The sequence below is a fragment of the Melospiza georgiana genome, chromosome 10, assembly GCF_028018845.1.
Source record: "Melospiza georgiana isolate bMelGeo1 chromosome 10, bMelGeo1.pri, whole genome shotgun sequence".
NCBI lineage: Eukaryota > Metazoa > Chordata > Aves > Passeriformes > Passerellidae > Melospiza > Melospiza georgiana.
Window position 1 is genome coordinate 7,242,449 of NC_080439.1, and position 15,687 is coordinate 7,258,135.

General features: G+C 37.8%; 1 long non-coding RNA gene across 3 annotated transcripts in view; it reads left to right on the top strand.

Annotated features, from left to right (window-relative positions):
- Window positions 1-1,353: 1,353 nt before the first annotated feature.
- Window positions 1,354-15,687, top strand: part of LOC131087745 (uncharacterized) — a 258,869-nt gene continuing 244,535 nt past the window's right edge. For all 3 annotated transcript variants that reach the window (XR_009114909.1, XR_009114912.1, XR_009114913.1), the window contains exon 1: window positions 1,354-1,459. This is a non-coding gene — a long non-coding RNA (uncharacterized LOC131087745). The remainder of the gene's footprint in view (window positions 1,460-15,687) is intronic.

Here is a 15,687-nt window from a genome sequence, read left to right on the forward strand (position 1 = left end):
TTCTCAAATAGTGTTCTGTGATGGTGTTCTTTCAAATAAGGAATACCACTGTGAAATTTGTATCAGTTGGGTTGTGGAAATGGGATCAGCTGGGTAGTAATGGTTCATGTCATCATGGCCCGATCCCTTCAGGAGATCACCATTGCTGCCAATGCTCTTCACATGAAAAGGGTGGTGGGATTCAGTCAGCAGCTTACCCAGAAGGGCTCTGCTACCAGAGGTACTGATTCCCATGAGCAGGAATCCCAGTTGCTTAAGTTCCACTGCACTTAGGAGTGCTTCATTTCAGGAAAACAAACCTGGGATGGGTAAACCAAAGCTCAGCCTCTAAATTATATTGTAAAGCCTTTTATTTTAAGCCAGCTGGTGCTGAAGTGTGCTTTCCCCAGAAAGGCTGAGTTCCTGCTCATTGGTGTGACCATTCAACCACTGAAGGGGCAGAATCTCTTCATTAAATTATGGCAAATAATAAGCCACAGGATAAGAGAGCACAGCAACTGTGTAGCTGCTTGTGAGTCTTTCAGAAATAATGATACTTCTTCACCTAAAATGTCCAATTAATACCAAGTCATGTCTGAAAATGTAACACTAACAAAATAATATTTTCTTGGTGGATGCATATGGTTTTCCTAACTACTGTTTATATGCTCCTATCAAACTTGCTGGCACTTGTTCACACCCTCAACTATTTGTGCAGTTATTAAATAGCTGACAAAAGTGTAAAACTATTAGCTATTAGCTAAATAAAACTACGTAAAAGTAATAGTTACATTAATACATTTTTAATGAACATTTTTTCCTAAAGCAGAATAACAAAACCCAAAATTGCTGTATGGCTCCTGCACCTAGGAAAAAGTCAAGTTTAATGATAAATCTGGCCTTAGAGAACCAGCCAGAATGGATAGAGTTTGAATAGGATTTAAAAACCCAACTGTGTGCAGAAATTAGAGTTTTGCCCCTGAATCATATGGAATTACAGTGCTGGATGCGTGTGCCATGCCTACACAATAAAGCCCAGAGGAAGCAGCTATTTCTGTTGGTTTTATTAAACCAACCAAGCAATTTAATTCTTTTGTTCAGGAGAGTTCTACTTCATTGATTAACAAAAGCAGGGATATAATTTTTTCAGCCTTTTTGAAAAGCCTGAAATGTCAAGCCTTTTAAAGCAGATTATTCTGCCTCTGTGCAGTGAATACAGCCAGAGTAACCTTTTGTCTACAATTAAATATTCTAGCATAAATATAAAAGAAAATCAGAGATGGGAAAGATTGACTCACGAGAGATTGGAGAGGTAGATTCGCACGGTGATAGTGCAAGCAGCTTGCTTCTAATTAAATATGCGACTGAGTCTCAAAGCATTCGCTCTCAGCCGCAGAGAGAAGAAGCTGCCCAAGAATGGAAAGGAAGAAATATATCACATCATCTGTCTGTCCACAGCCTTTCCTCTGGGCTTATGGAGGTATTTTAGAATTTTTTGTATGGGCGTTTTTCATGGGAGATAGAGGTGAACCCTCGAGGGCAGTAAGGCAACAATCTTGAAAGTTTGGGCTTCCTTGTTTGTAGACTAATCTGACTTTAATAGTTCTTTTTATTCCATAAGGGCTGTTAATACCAAATAGGGGGTTTTTAACATTTTGATGGCTGGGGTGGTGATATGGGGGTCTTGTGTCACTATTTCATGGACCTTTATCTGTTATTGCCATGGTTTGTCATTGAGATATTTACTGATTTTTTTTTTTCTGTCCTGCTTCGTTTTGTGTAATTCTTTAATGCATATTTTTTATTTATACATTATAAACTGAGAACTCAGAAGGTAAAATTCGAGAATCTTTACCCATTTCTAATAAAATGTATTTTAGAAAATGATAAGGTTTGCAGTTGCAGTCAGCTTTATTTATATTCATAAGCCTTTCATCTTTATACATACTCATGGTATTTTCAGTGAAGTACTTAAATGTGGCACTTATAAAATGCTGATGACATAAAATATGGTTGATCCTCTTATGGTTTGCTGCTTACACTGAAAATGTTAGAAAATAATAGGAAGAGAAATTTCTTTAGTTATAAACTCTACCTTGCTGTTTCAGATTCTATAGTTTATTGAAATCATTCAAAGTACTTTTCATAACTTTGTTTTGTGGTCTTCTGTCTCAGTCTAAACTTTTCTCATTTGCAGGGAGGATTAATGTACTGTGAATTAAAAATTAATATTTGGAAGAAATAAAAGCTTTGCTGGGCTTTAGTTGGTAATTAACAATGTTTGAACCTGCTTGTGTTCTCTTATGCATATTTCTAGTGGAATATTTTGTTTGGAATCTTGCCACTATGACAGTAATCTGTATCTAGATTCATTTTTTTGTAAGTTAAATAGTAATATTTAGAAATAGCATTTTTGAATACTTAAAGAAAGAAAAGAAAAATGAAAAATGTATCTGTTGATGTCAGTGTGGAGCTTAAATTTACACTATAATAACTTTGGTTCTTTGTTTAAAAATGTAGCTTTTAGCATATCGCAGTTAGCTTTGCACGGATTAATAAAAAAGGAAAGTTTTTTAATGTGAGGAGAAAACACCTGCTTTTGTCCAGCTACACAGATGGATGAAAACAGATCACTGAGGTACAAGAATGCAACAAACATTTGTATTGTTTCAGAGTTGTATAGAATACTTCCATATTTTAATTCCACATTCTAATTTCACTTTAGAAATATTTTAAATGCATCTCTATTAACACTAATTAAACTAATAAAAGTGCTGATTTTTACATGAATTAGAAAGTTAGGGAAAATGAAGATGAAAGGTTTATGATCAGAAGCGGAACTTTAATAGACGTGTGCATCCACAGATGACATGTCACCGAGTCATCATTGTATTTTAATTGCTCTATTTCCTCACAGAGGAAAAATGCACATTGAAGTTCTGGTATCTTTAGACTGATATACCAGAACTTCTCCTTTTTTATTAGAATTACAGACATTAAAACAGAGTCATAGTTTTGGAGGATATTGAAATGATATTATTTTTTAATGCTCTACCTCTACCTCTTAGCATATCACAATTTATTCCAGGTACTCCACCAACATTGCTGTAAACCTCTCAAGCTTAGAGGTGATAAAACAGGTTTTTGTCAGTGCACACAGGAGTACACACACGTAGGCATATTTGGGGGCCACAAATATTTTTGCAATCACACTAAAGCTAGAATAACTGTAGGATAATTTTGTTTGTTTTGTTTATTGATTGAGGAGGGCAGAAGTATACTCTTTATTAGGTTAAACAATAGGACCGACCTGTTTTCTCTTCTGGCTAGAATTATACTCTGATACTCTGTTGCTTCTTGCATTTTTTAAATTTCTGTTTGTTATAAACATGATAGGAATATGCAGGTGTACAGATGGCTTTTTTTTCTTTTTTCTCTTTTTTCTTCTTTCTTTTTTTCTTTTAAATTGTTGTGCAACCAAATTTTTTCTTCATTTAAAGTGCAAAATCCAAGGAAAGTAAGAGCTGATTCAGCTACAGGTAGGCTAACTGGGCAGGCATTTTAATAGAAGTTAGTGAAAGAAAGTACGTGCAAATAATATGAGATAGAAAACATTAAATGTGCTGGCTGAGTTGGGTTTAGAGAGTCTGATCTCCAGGTCTGTATTTCCCATTGTCCTTTACAGAGCTGGACATACACTGATTGCATGTTGCTGTTTCAGGAATGAGTAACCCCCCTCTTACATATTAATTTCTGTAAATCATATACCAAAAAAATTAATTTAGCATATTTTTGCATTCAAACTTTCTGGCTCTGCATTTTCAGGAGAAGCACCGACGTTATGTGCATCACCAGCACTCGTGTTCAACAGAGGAGCCAGTTCATAGCATGCTAAAGGGGTTGTTTGTCAGACAGATAATTCTGTATGAACTGTAACAGCCTATTAATGGTGTGCTGGGGTTTGGACTGGTCTGTTAAGGGTTTGCAGTCCAAAAATAAGCACGATTGACTGGAAACTCTGAGGCTCTGTATACTTCTCAATATTTGCTTTTAATCTATGCTGTGCCATCAATACCATCTTTATAGTCCAAACCAGTCTATGTTAGATACAGACATAGAGGTAGGATGTGGTGGGAATTTTTTTTGTTTGAAAATGAAGAAATATCACAAATGAAAGACTTTGAAGCTATCTTGAGTAATTAAATTCTTAGACCTACATAATCTAATCTCTGTAACACTTCATTTTTATGTTTTTGAGGAATTAAAACATGTGCGTCCTTCGTAACATTGTTTTATGTAGTGTATTCAAAGAAACAGGTGCTTTAAACTTTTGGCCATTGTAACTGGGGAAAGAATTTTCTGTGTTTCCTATGTCAGTAAGTATGGAATACGTTTTGTTGTCAGTATGTGATGCTAAATACACCCACACTTAATAAGTGCATCATAGTAAGTGCAGCATCAATGAACCGACAGGTTGATATCATCACTGCAGAGCTGGAGAAACACCAGCTGTAAATTTAGAGGACCCTCAGTGACATCAGTACAACTGAGAAAATAATTTGTTGCTCTGACACATTCTATCCCTGGCTGTAGCTGCTCAGCACCACACTGAATACAGAGGTCAGTTATTTATTTACCTTCAGCCCAGTGCATTTTCAGTAAATTCTGTTCTCCTAGCAATCACTTACCAAATTATTTTTCTTCTTTTCACTCCTTTTGCTTGAAGAAGATTGCAGTCTGTCCTGTCTGTCATCACTTTCCAACTCTGAACCTGAGATGGGAGAGGGAGAGAAGGAGCAGCACACTCATAATATTTGTTGTTGAGCTGCTTTTTGCATTACCTCCCACTGAGCAAAGCATGAGCAGCATCAGTGGTGCCTTGTCTGCTCATTACTTTGGGGACAGGAAAATTCCTCAGCAGCAGACTGTGCTGTGGATGTCAGGAAGCTAAAAATACGCCATGCTTCTATTTCTGATGATATTTTACAGTAACCAACCAGGATCAGACTGTCCATCAAATGGCAGCTAGAAATTCCTCTCGCTGCAACTCTACTGAAAACCTTATCAAACATGCAAAAATGCACACTGGTGTGCAGCAGGGAGAGGTGCTTGCTTTTGCTTCTGCAGTTCATGAGGAAACCTGCTGGATTGTCTGCATTATGGCAATAGAGGCACTGCAGATAATTTTTACAGATGTCTCACAACAATCTGACTGAATACCAGAGTGAAAAATGGGAGATGGGCAAATGAAAAAAAAATGCTTTGCGAAATTTTGTTCAGGACTAGCAGGTGTTGAAATGTCTAGATTAGATCACTGAAGGAATTGTATTCATTGCCAAATCCTTACTATTTTCAGATGCAATTGATTTGGGAAATATAAATGCATTTTTATCTTCAGTGTGTTTCCTAATATTGTAATGACTTAGAATGCAACTCCCCAGTATATTTGAAGCTCAGAGAAGAGGCAGCATCATTAGATGCCATGGACTAAACAAACCTTGTAGGGATATAACTGGATGCAGTATAAAATAAAACAAGGGACTGTGCTTGAAATGAACTCATGGGAACATGACAATTCCTTCCTTCCTTCCTTCCTTCCTTCCTTCCTTCCTTCCTTCCTTCCTTCCTTCCTTCCTTCCTTCCTTCCTTCCTTCCTTCCTTCCTTCCTTCCTTCCTTCCTTCCTTCCTTCCTTCCTTCCTTCCTTCCTTCCTTCCTTCCTTCCTTCCTCTCTCTTCATTAAAGGAAAGAACCAGATGATGAAATGTGTACCCAATATGCATTTATGCTTTCATGCACATAAAATTAATTACAGAGCTAGTCAACTCTTATGTATGCAAGTCTGCCAAATCCCTGAAACTTGGCACACTCCAGATGGAAACATAGGTGCAGTCAGGGTTAAGGTTTCCCATAGAGGCTTTGAAAAGAAAAAATTTCTGTTATGTGAAAGCATTGCACTGAAGTCTTAGCTGAAAATGAATAGAAGTTACTGAAATGTTTTAGAGTAACATGAACAGGGAAAAGCACAGTAAAATATACTTAAATTGTTTACTAGGAAACTCATGTAGATTTTTTATGATCTTGTGTATTTATAAGAGATAATATTATTGAATATAGTACTGTATATATCTTGTACTTAGTGACTAATTGTTCACTGTGATTATAGAGAGTTATGCAATTCTGCTTTATGGGTTTTTTTTTAAATCTAAAATGCCACTCATGTCTACTTCATGTCTTCAAACTTCTTAGGGCAGTCTTAAAAGCAAAACAAAACAAAGCTACAAACCATAATTGTCTTTATGTAAAAGCAACACCACAACTATGTTATGAAAAGAAGATAAAAGGGAAAATAGGACAACAGTGTTACTATATGGTCAGAGAGAATTGTTTGGGTTTGTCTTTAATTAATTATGAACATCAGTATATTCAGAAGCCTCAGTTATTTCTGTTTATTTTTTAGCGTAACTTACCCACATTTCTGTTGTGAATATTTTCTTGTAATTCTATTTTACTCCAAGTTCTTGAACCTTAATGATGAATTTTGAGTAAGACTGTAGTATAGTGAAGTGCTATTTGTTTATTACTAGCTGTAGTATTTAAAACCAAACAGTTTTAGGAATACAAACCCTGTTGAGGTCTAGTGGAGACTTGTGGTCTTAAGTACCTTAATGCTTCCCTACAACTCCCAGTGATTCCCCTGTAATCTTGCTCTTTTGTCAGCAATCCCCATAATTTACACATCCCATTTGTGAATACACAGCACACATTGGTCTTCACAGCCTTTTTTAACATACTGGGTTTCCAGACATAGTATAAGTAAAACAGGAAAGAGAGCTGTGCAGAATGGTTAGCAAAATAATCTTCTCGCTAGAAAAGCTGAGAAAAATATTAGAAAGTATAAGAAATATTTGATCAGATTTGTAAATATGGAGCCAGTGAAGCAGAGGTACAAGCAAGTAGCTCGAAAAGGAAGAAGGTGCAAAGAAGGCATCTGAGTCATAGAAGACTTCTCAAAGATTCTGTAAAAGTGGGAGGGATAATTTGGGATCAGCTGATTATGTGAGTGGAAAAAAGTAAATGAAGAGCTTTGAAAATGAGATTAAATTCTCATCTGTTGGTGCTGTCATTTTAATAATCATTCATTAACAAGAATATCAGCTGCATTTTGTGTTTCTGTGATCAGAATTGAAGATAGGATACATTTGGGGTTGGACTGTTAATGGTCACTTACAGAGTGACTGTCAGGAGCTCAGAGGAAGAGTGTGGAAAGTGCTGGTACCCTAATCTTTCACCTCAGTCACTGCAAGAATCTCTGATATACAGATATAGAGCATGGTTACATCCTCAGATGTTTTCTGATGTAAGTGTTGATGTGGATGACCATAACATCTGATTTTACTGACTATTCAGAATTCATATGATAAACCTTCAGCTGGTGGAAATGACTAGTTAAGAGAGGATGGCTGTCTCTTTTCTCTTTGAAGTAACAGTTGAAGTTCCTATATATGTGTGTGTGTATATATATATATTTATAGGTTGTGTCTTTGTTTAAAATAATACATAAAATTGTTCCCATGTACATCTCAGGAGTCACCCATATTGCTCTTACAGTGTGTACCTCTGATACTGCTGCTCTGATTGCTGTTTCCCAACTGCCATCCTTGGAATGTCAGCACATACAATCAACTGCTTTCTTTTCCTCTAGACTTTCAGATTTAGTGGGCATTTTTCCCCCCTTCCCCCTCCTCTGCTTGGATTTCTTTCCAGTGGTTCCCCTCCCCCTCTTCTTTAGTTTACAGACTTCTTCAATGCTTTTTTCCTGTGCTGATTGCAGGAACACCCACCTTTCTGTGGTTTTAGTGGAGCCTTTCATGCTCTTTTCTCTGTACCAGCCCTCTAACCAGATATTTAGGCCAATTATTCTGTTCAGTTTCATTATTCTGCTTCCACAACTACAGTAATAGCCCACTTGAAAGATCACTTGGCTTCTTTCACTGTTGAGGCTGCTTGCTAGTTCCCAGAATGGCATCTTCACATCCTGTGATCTTCTGTTGCTTCTTTTTCCCCCAGAGTTTTATTTAAATTAAAAAAGGGTGGGGGGTTAAAAGGAAAACCACACACATATAAATGAGCAAGGGGACAAAAAGAAGGCCAGATATCAAATACATGCTTCAAGGAAGGGAAATTCCAACACTGTCAGTTTGCAGGAGACACTGAATATCAAATACCATTATTCAGTACATTTTCCACAACAGAACTGACTAAAATTCCCATTGAGATTTCCTAGAACCAGCTTTGCCTGCTCTTTGTTTTGCAGTCACAGAGTATGAATTTCGCCTACAGCTAAGAAATGGCACCCAGAAAACCTTTACTTGGGTTTTGGCCATGCCCATCTATATTAAAAAATGTCACTTCAAAAGTCTCTAAGTACAGGTTTTTAAAGGGTGTGTAGGCACTTCACATGATAAATTTAGAATCACAGTGTTTGTGTCTCCCAGATTATACATATCATTTAAATTTAACTTAGGGTTTTAAAAAATCAAACTTTTCTGCCTCCTTTTCTCTTGCTTCCTGTTTCCTTTTCATCTCCTAATTTTATCACTTATGTGTGAAATTATTTGCCTTCTTCACCCTTATCTCTTGTGAATTAGAAGATTGAAGATATGCAGAAATATTTCATGCTTATTTCTTGTGTCATGGTTACCATCAGATGAGAATTTTAAGACTGGATCCCAATTGTTTTGTCTTGATAAACCTCCCTCATGGTAAATATAGATTCTGTTGTTCTTAATACTGAAATTGTTTTTCTAAGGTAAGAACTGTGCATTGTTGTTGAACAAGAGTAATCTTTTCATCAAATTTATATGTAATTTGTTTGTATCTGTTCCAGCCTGTTTTTCTCCTTCCATAATTAATACTTTTTTAATTGGGCAGCAAAACAAAGGTGACTTGGGGTAGAGATTTTTTCCTCCAAATATTGTATCAAACACCAGAATGGTACCTTATATTATTTCTGAAAGGGAAAACAAATCCAAATGTCCCATACCTTAAAAATAACAAGAAAAAAATTTCTTCTGTGAAGAACATATCTCATTGCCTCTTATGCAGACAGTGTGAAAGTACAGCACGCTTGAATGATCAGGAATTTCTTGCAGAAAGTTCTTTAATTACCTTAACTTTTAGAGGTTTTTGCTTTCTGTCCAATAAGAGAAAAGGTGAGCCTGCAGCTGTAGCAAATGTTGCCTTGCTGACAGTGCTGGGGGACAGGGAGGGTCAGCCCCACACAGGAACCCTTCCCACGCGAGCCCAGGGATGAAATGGGCACTTCTCAGGGTCAGGGAGAAATTACATTCCTGGAAAGGTGCAAACAAAAACTCCATTGCTATTCTCTCAGAAGAGCTGTCACTCCAGCACCTTTCACAGCCCATCAGCCCATCTAAAGAAAACACTGAGAATTCAGAATTTCCATAATTGTTCTTATACACACAGTAACGTGGTGAAAAGGTTTTCTGTAAGGAGGGGGCTGGTATAAATCACATACAACAAACTGTTTCCAAATTCAGAAGGCAGAACTTTTGGCCCTTTATTTTTAGTGACATGCTGGACTAGAAAATAAGATGCAGGTCATAATCATACCTCATAATGGTAACAAATGCTTATTTCTTTTTTAGAAATATATTTAGATAAAAGATTAATCCCTCTATCTCTCTATATTTCAGAAACTTGGGATTCTAATCTCATTTCAAATCCCAGATATGATAACCAAAGAGATGTGTACCTAAAATAATTTTGTGGATCTATATTATTCTTATCTGAGGCAAGAAGGGATTTATGGAGAGAAGTGTGGGTAGGGCTCAGGCCAAGGAATTCTGTGTATTCACTGGACCCTGCTGATTAAGTGTACTGGCATCTTCTTAAATTTTATAATTAAGAGCAGTTCAAATGATTTATTGAAGCTTCCCATGTGTTCAACAAATAACATTTGAATATTTTTTCCTATTAAATCCAATTTGTTCCTAGTATATCTCCAAACTACAGTGCCTAAACTTCTAGCTAGATAATGAAATACATATTCTTGAGGCTATGTTTTTGCATAGATAAAAAACCCCATATTTGCTGTGATCATTTATTATGCAAGGTGTGTAATGCCATTTATAACATAGTTTTGTCCAAATACTAATTGCCCCAACTATATCTACACATTAAAGGGAGCCATGCTTGAGTGGGGACATACATTTTTCTGATTCTTCCCATTTGTCAGCAATGGTCCTGCTATTTTTCCTGACCTGTCCTCACTTGCTGCGCTGAACCATTCTGAGATCTGTTTTTTAAGGCAATGCTGTGTACTGAGGGTTCATCCATCAATTCCTGTACCTGGTGCATGTGAGACTGCCAGGTTCTGTTGCTGTGTTCCTTTTTAAAGAATCTCAAGTGACTCCCAACACAGTGAGCACAAGGACCTTTCCCTTCCCTCTGTGATTTCAGAACAGGAGCACACTCTCTGCAGGCAGCATCCCAAGCCACTGGGATTGCCTATTGCTATTTTCAGCCTTTTGGGAGGCTATATATACATATATATATATATATATATATATATATATATATATATATATATATATATATATATACATACTTATTCTGTGTTTCTAGGCTTAAGTAGAAGAGATAAATGCCCTGGCAAGCTGTCTTTGTACTCTTCCACACTGTTCTTTTGTGGGATTTACTTCAGACCATAATCTACTAGCTCTCTATGTTGTAAAATCTTGTCTCAGAGTAGTGGAGAAGGATGGCAGAAAATAAAGGACCTTGCTTTTTAGCAGCAGCTAAAGATAGATATTAAATTTTTCTGTTCAAGGCTTCTGAGGTACATCCAGGGAATATCCAGCAGTCTGGTGTTCTGAGTGGGCTGTGTGGCCCACGGAGGGTGTGTTCTGGACCTAATTTACCCTGGAGAGCTGCAGCCCCCATGAAGAGCTGTCCTGGGAGGGCTGCAGTGTGGGGAAGGACCCAGACTGGGGCAGGGAGAGCTGTGGGGAGGGAAGGAGCAGCAGAGTGGAGCTGTCAGGAAGGGACCACAGCCCCCCTTCCCCACCAGGAATCCAATGGTGCCAAGTTTTCTTGGCAACCCTGATTTAATACGTTTGCCAAATGCAATTTTACCTGAGTAGTTTCCCATCCAAGACACCTTTTTGACAGCACAGTAAAATTACCAGAGGTCTCTGACAAGCACATTGTAATTCCCAGTGAATATCAACTCCTACAAATGATTGATCGGGAGCTGGCTAAATTATCTGTTGTGACATCAAGCTATCTGGTGGTTTTGTCACTGACAGAAAATGGCAAAAACCTTTGAATTTATTATCCCATTAAAACCGTCCAAAGGTACAGCCTGACCCTGCCTGGGAATGCTGTTTAGGTACTATGTGTGGGTGTCTGATCCCATGTCATCTGCAAGGGGACAACCCTGTGTCCCCAGGGTGGCAAAGGAGTCCCACAGCACTGCTTCCTCCTCAGTTATCACTGACATGTCCACTGGCAGGGCTGTTTCTCTACCTTTTCTCCCTCAGTGGTGGGAGGAAAACCTCTCCAGGCAGTGTTCTGCCTGTTCTTCAATGCATTTTTGGGACTGGTTGTCGCTGGTGGGAACCAGCAGTGCCCAGGCAGCCCCTGCTGTTCTCACCACCCAAACTCTGTACAGGTGGTGCTGCTCTCTCCTTCCCTAAACTGAAAAGGAATTGTTTCTCTAATGTAATGCTTATTTTGAAAGCTGGGATACAGAGGGATGAGGTATGGCCTTGGAATTATGATTATAGCTGATGATGGCAGGAGGTATCATCATGGTGATACTGAAAGGAGGCCAGGAAAAAAAAATTCCCAATGTCTTTGACAGAGCTGAAGCTGCATGAGGAGTGGCTGAGTACACTTGGTCTGTTCAGCCTGGAGAAGAGCTGAGCTCAGATCTCAGGCTCTGCAGCTTCCTCACAAGGGGAGTGGAGGGGCAGGTACCAGTCTCCTCTCTGGTGTCAGAACTTGTGGAAATGGCATGGAGTTAAGTTAAGGGGAGGTTTAGGTTGGACACAAGGAAAAGGTTCTTAAAATGCTCTTCACCCAGAGAGTGGGCATTGGATTTGATTCCTGCCCACCCAGTGGTGGGCATTGGAACAGTATCCTCAGGGGAGTGGTCACAGCCCTGAGCCTGACAGGGCTCAAGGAGCACAGGTTCTGATTTTTGGGGTGTCTGTGCAGGGCCAGGAATTGGAGTCACTGATCCTTGTGGGTCCCTTCCCACTCAGCATATTCTATCATCTATGGTTTTATTTTCTCTGTCTCTATGCTTGAGATAGAGACACCATGCCTATAATTATAAATAGGCATGCTACTTCCAAGTACCTTAAAAGTTTTAAATACTTGAAAAAATTTAAAACAAACTTGTGTGTAAGATCTTCAGATCAAGCATTTCTTTGCCTGTTCTTAACCCTTGAATTCTTCATGCAAGGAAAACAGGCCTCTTTTATGGTGCACAAATCTACTGGAGATCAAAACCTTTCTCTTGAAAAGATAATAACAGAAATAGCTGAAGCTTTATAGATTATGGGATAAGAACAGACATTACCTCAGGTGCCCAGGGGATGTAAAATTTGGCATGGTAATCAGAAAGATGGTTAAATTCATTATTCTGATGTCAAACTGCTGTTCCAGTCACAACTTATAAAAAAGCAAAATCTTTTGAATTCATTAATGTTCATTAATGATGAAATTGTTCAAAGAAATGTCTTTGTGGAGGAATTAGAGCTGAATGATAATGACTGAAACTCTGCTATAAATACAACCATCCCAATATGTGTTATTTCTTTAATACATGCTGTGAAAATGTTTGGAAGATGCTGAAGATCCACAGGAATACTAAGGATAGAAGTTCTGTTCTGAATTTATTTTTTAAAATATTAATAATAAAAAACACTATAAAAAAAAAAGGAAAGCAAACCTTGCAATTTCTTTTGCAGACCCTCTTGCCATTCTTTGGCTGGTGCCAGTAGGAAGGAAAAACAGTGTTTTCATGTGTGATGTAGTTCAACACTGGAAGGAGTCTGCAAGCTTAATGGAATTCTTTTGTGGGTTTTTCTCTGTTTTGGGTTTTGTTTTGTTTATTTGTTTGTTCTGTTTTCTTTTTTCTTCATAAGGATTATGTTTGCTTTGGTAATCTAAGAAATTTCCAAAGGATCTGTAAACTGTTAAACCTATAGTTACAGAAAGCTTTTAAATGTTATTTTCATCATACTTCCCAAGAAATACACCCTTTAGCTAAATTAACTTTGGGAATTTAAGAATTCCTGTTTACAATTACCCATGTTAGCCATTACATACAGGTGAAAAAACCTAAAGCTTTAAGTACGTTGTATTAAAACTGCTTGATAATTATCTTAGCCTTACCCATGGCAGAAACATGTAAGACTGAGACCTTGTTGTCTATTATTTCACCTCTACTTAACTTTATCAGAAGGTTTGAACAATATTACAGCTTTTGGAATGCTAATTTGTTTGTTTTGTTTAAAATATTTGATAATTATCTTGCTTCTTTGCTTGCAAATCTACTGGTTCTGTTTTGGCATTTGCAAACTTTTTTTAATGCTCCCTTTTTCTTAGTCCTTTAACAACTTGATTTGTGATCTGAATATTTTGCCTGGTCAAATGGTGTTACCTACCAAATTTGGTGAATATGGCATCTTAATATTGAGATGTTTGGGTTTATACAGCCAAGTTAGAACAGAAATACTTCTGTTCCTGTTTACCACATGAAGGAAAAATGCACTTTGTTCCCAAAGTCTGCACATCTTTCTTGTGCTCCAAGGCTACATGTTGAGAGACCCCCTGCCTTGGTGGTGAAGGGATTGGTTTCAGTTTTTGGGAGGCTTGGAGGGATCACCGTGAAGATCTTCCACAGAATCTCCTACTGGGTTGTGGGGAATTGTGTGGGCTTAGAGTGGGTTGAACAGTCTGTGGTGACATGCACTGTCCCAGAGGCACTCTCAGTGAATTCCCTGTCTCTCTGCTCTCTCTTGTATCATGAAAGACACTTGTTTAGTCTCAGCAAGACTGGATGAAGTCTATTTTAAGTCATTACTCTCAGAAATAACTTCCCTCTTTCTTACCCTAGCTCACTCTGTCTCTTTGGTTCTTATCTCTGATAAAATCTTGCTCCCATTAAAGGTCCAGGAGAGTATTGTCATTCATTTAAATGAACTCAGAATGTCCTGTCTTCTTTTCTCCCCCAGTGGAAGTGTGTGTTTAATGTTTTCATACCTGTGTGAGATTTTCTTTTCTGTATCATTTTCTGAAGGGCATTCAAACACCTTCATTCTATTCATCTGAACAAGTAAGGCATATGAATACTCTTATCCATTTAATAAAGTGCTGCTCTTTGAAATCAGTGAGGAGAGTGCTATTTTCCATTTCTGGTTCAGGTTTGTTACCTGCTCCAGCTCCTTTGGGACAACAGTTTGGGAAAGCAGGAATGCCAAAGCTGCTGCTACGCACTGGTGAGCTTTCAATGTCACCAAAAACATTCTGGTCTGATTTTGGGAGCAGTGGCCAAGCTCCATGTGCTGACAAACCAGAGCTTGTAAAGGTGAAAGGCTCTGTGCCCTGGGAAAAGGTGTGTGCTTGTTCAATGGAAAACAGTCAGTGCCCAGTCCTATCCTCCTGAAGCCATAACTCCATTTCACTTTGACATTTCACAGCAAAAATTATTTTTTTCCTGCATTGCAAAACACTGTGTCAGTGAGGAGCACTGCACTGATATAAGGTGATGAATTGGGTTGATTTCTCAGAAGTGCAGTAATAAACTCTGCTCCCTGCTCAAGAGCTGGAACTGATGCCCAGCTTAGCTGCCAACTTCAGTGTCCTGTTTAATTAGTTTGGTGACTTCAGCCCTCCAAAGGTATCTTTTATTACATCAGAAGTCACCACAGCTGATAATAGCTGATAACTGCAATATTTGTTGATAACACCACAGGGATAAAAAATTAGCACTAAATGGGCACACAGATTGAAATTAGAATTATTCACAACTGTTTTGAAATATCTTACAGGGAACAGAGATGAATAAGCTATGATAATAAAGGAAAGAATGGGGATTTCTCTTAAAAAGAGTGTCCTAAAAATAAATCTTTAACTAGAAGACACAATTCTTTAAGCTTATTAAGCCTATACAGGAAAGCTATATTACAAAAACACGAGATTTTAAAGTACTTGTAATTGTCATTGCGTAAGTATTTTAATCAACTTATTTTTTTGATATCAAATTCCTGGATGAAACCATTTACATAAATCATTCTTTAGCAACCTGGAAGTAGTTTTAATTATATGAAATCTCTATTCAAAATCTGAACTGCATAGAAAAGTTTTTTTGTTAACTTCTGAGGTTTTTCTCACGGAATAGGATAAAATGAAGTTTGAGGCAACCTCATTGTCAAACTTATGTTTTGTTGAATTCAAATAAATTTAATTCACTGTTTTGCTGACTGTAAAAATACATTTAAAAGACCTGCACTGCAGTCAGGGTGTGTGTTTGTCCAGCACGCAGGTAACACACACAAAGTTCTCTGGGTGCTTTCTGCTCCTCCACATTGGCTTTCAAGGCATGTGTATAATTATGTGTTCGTGTTGTCATGGTAATTGAACCTGCAGTTGTCAGGATGTGGAAATCACTT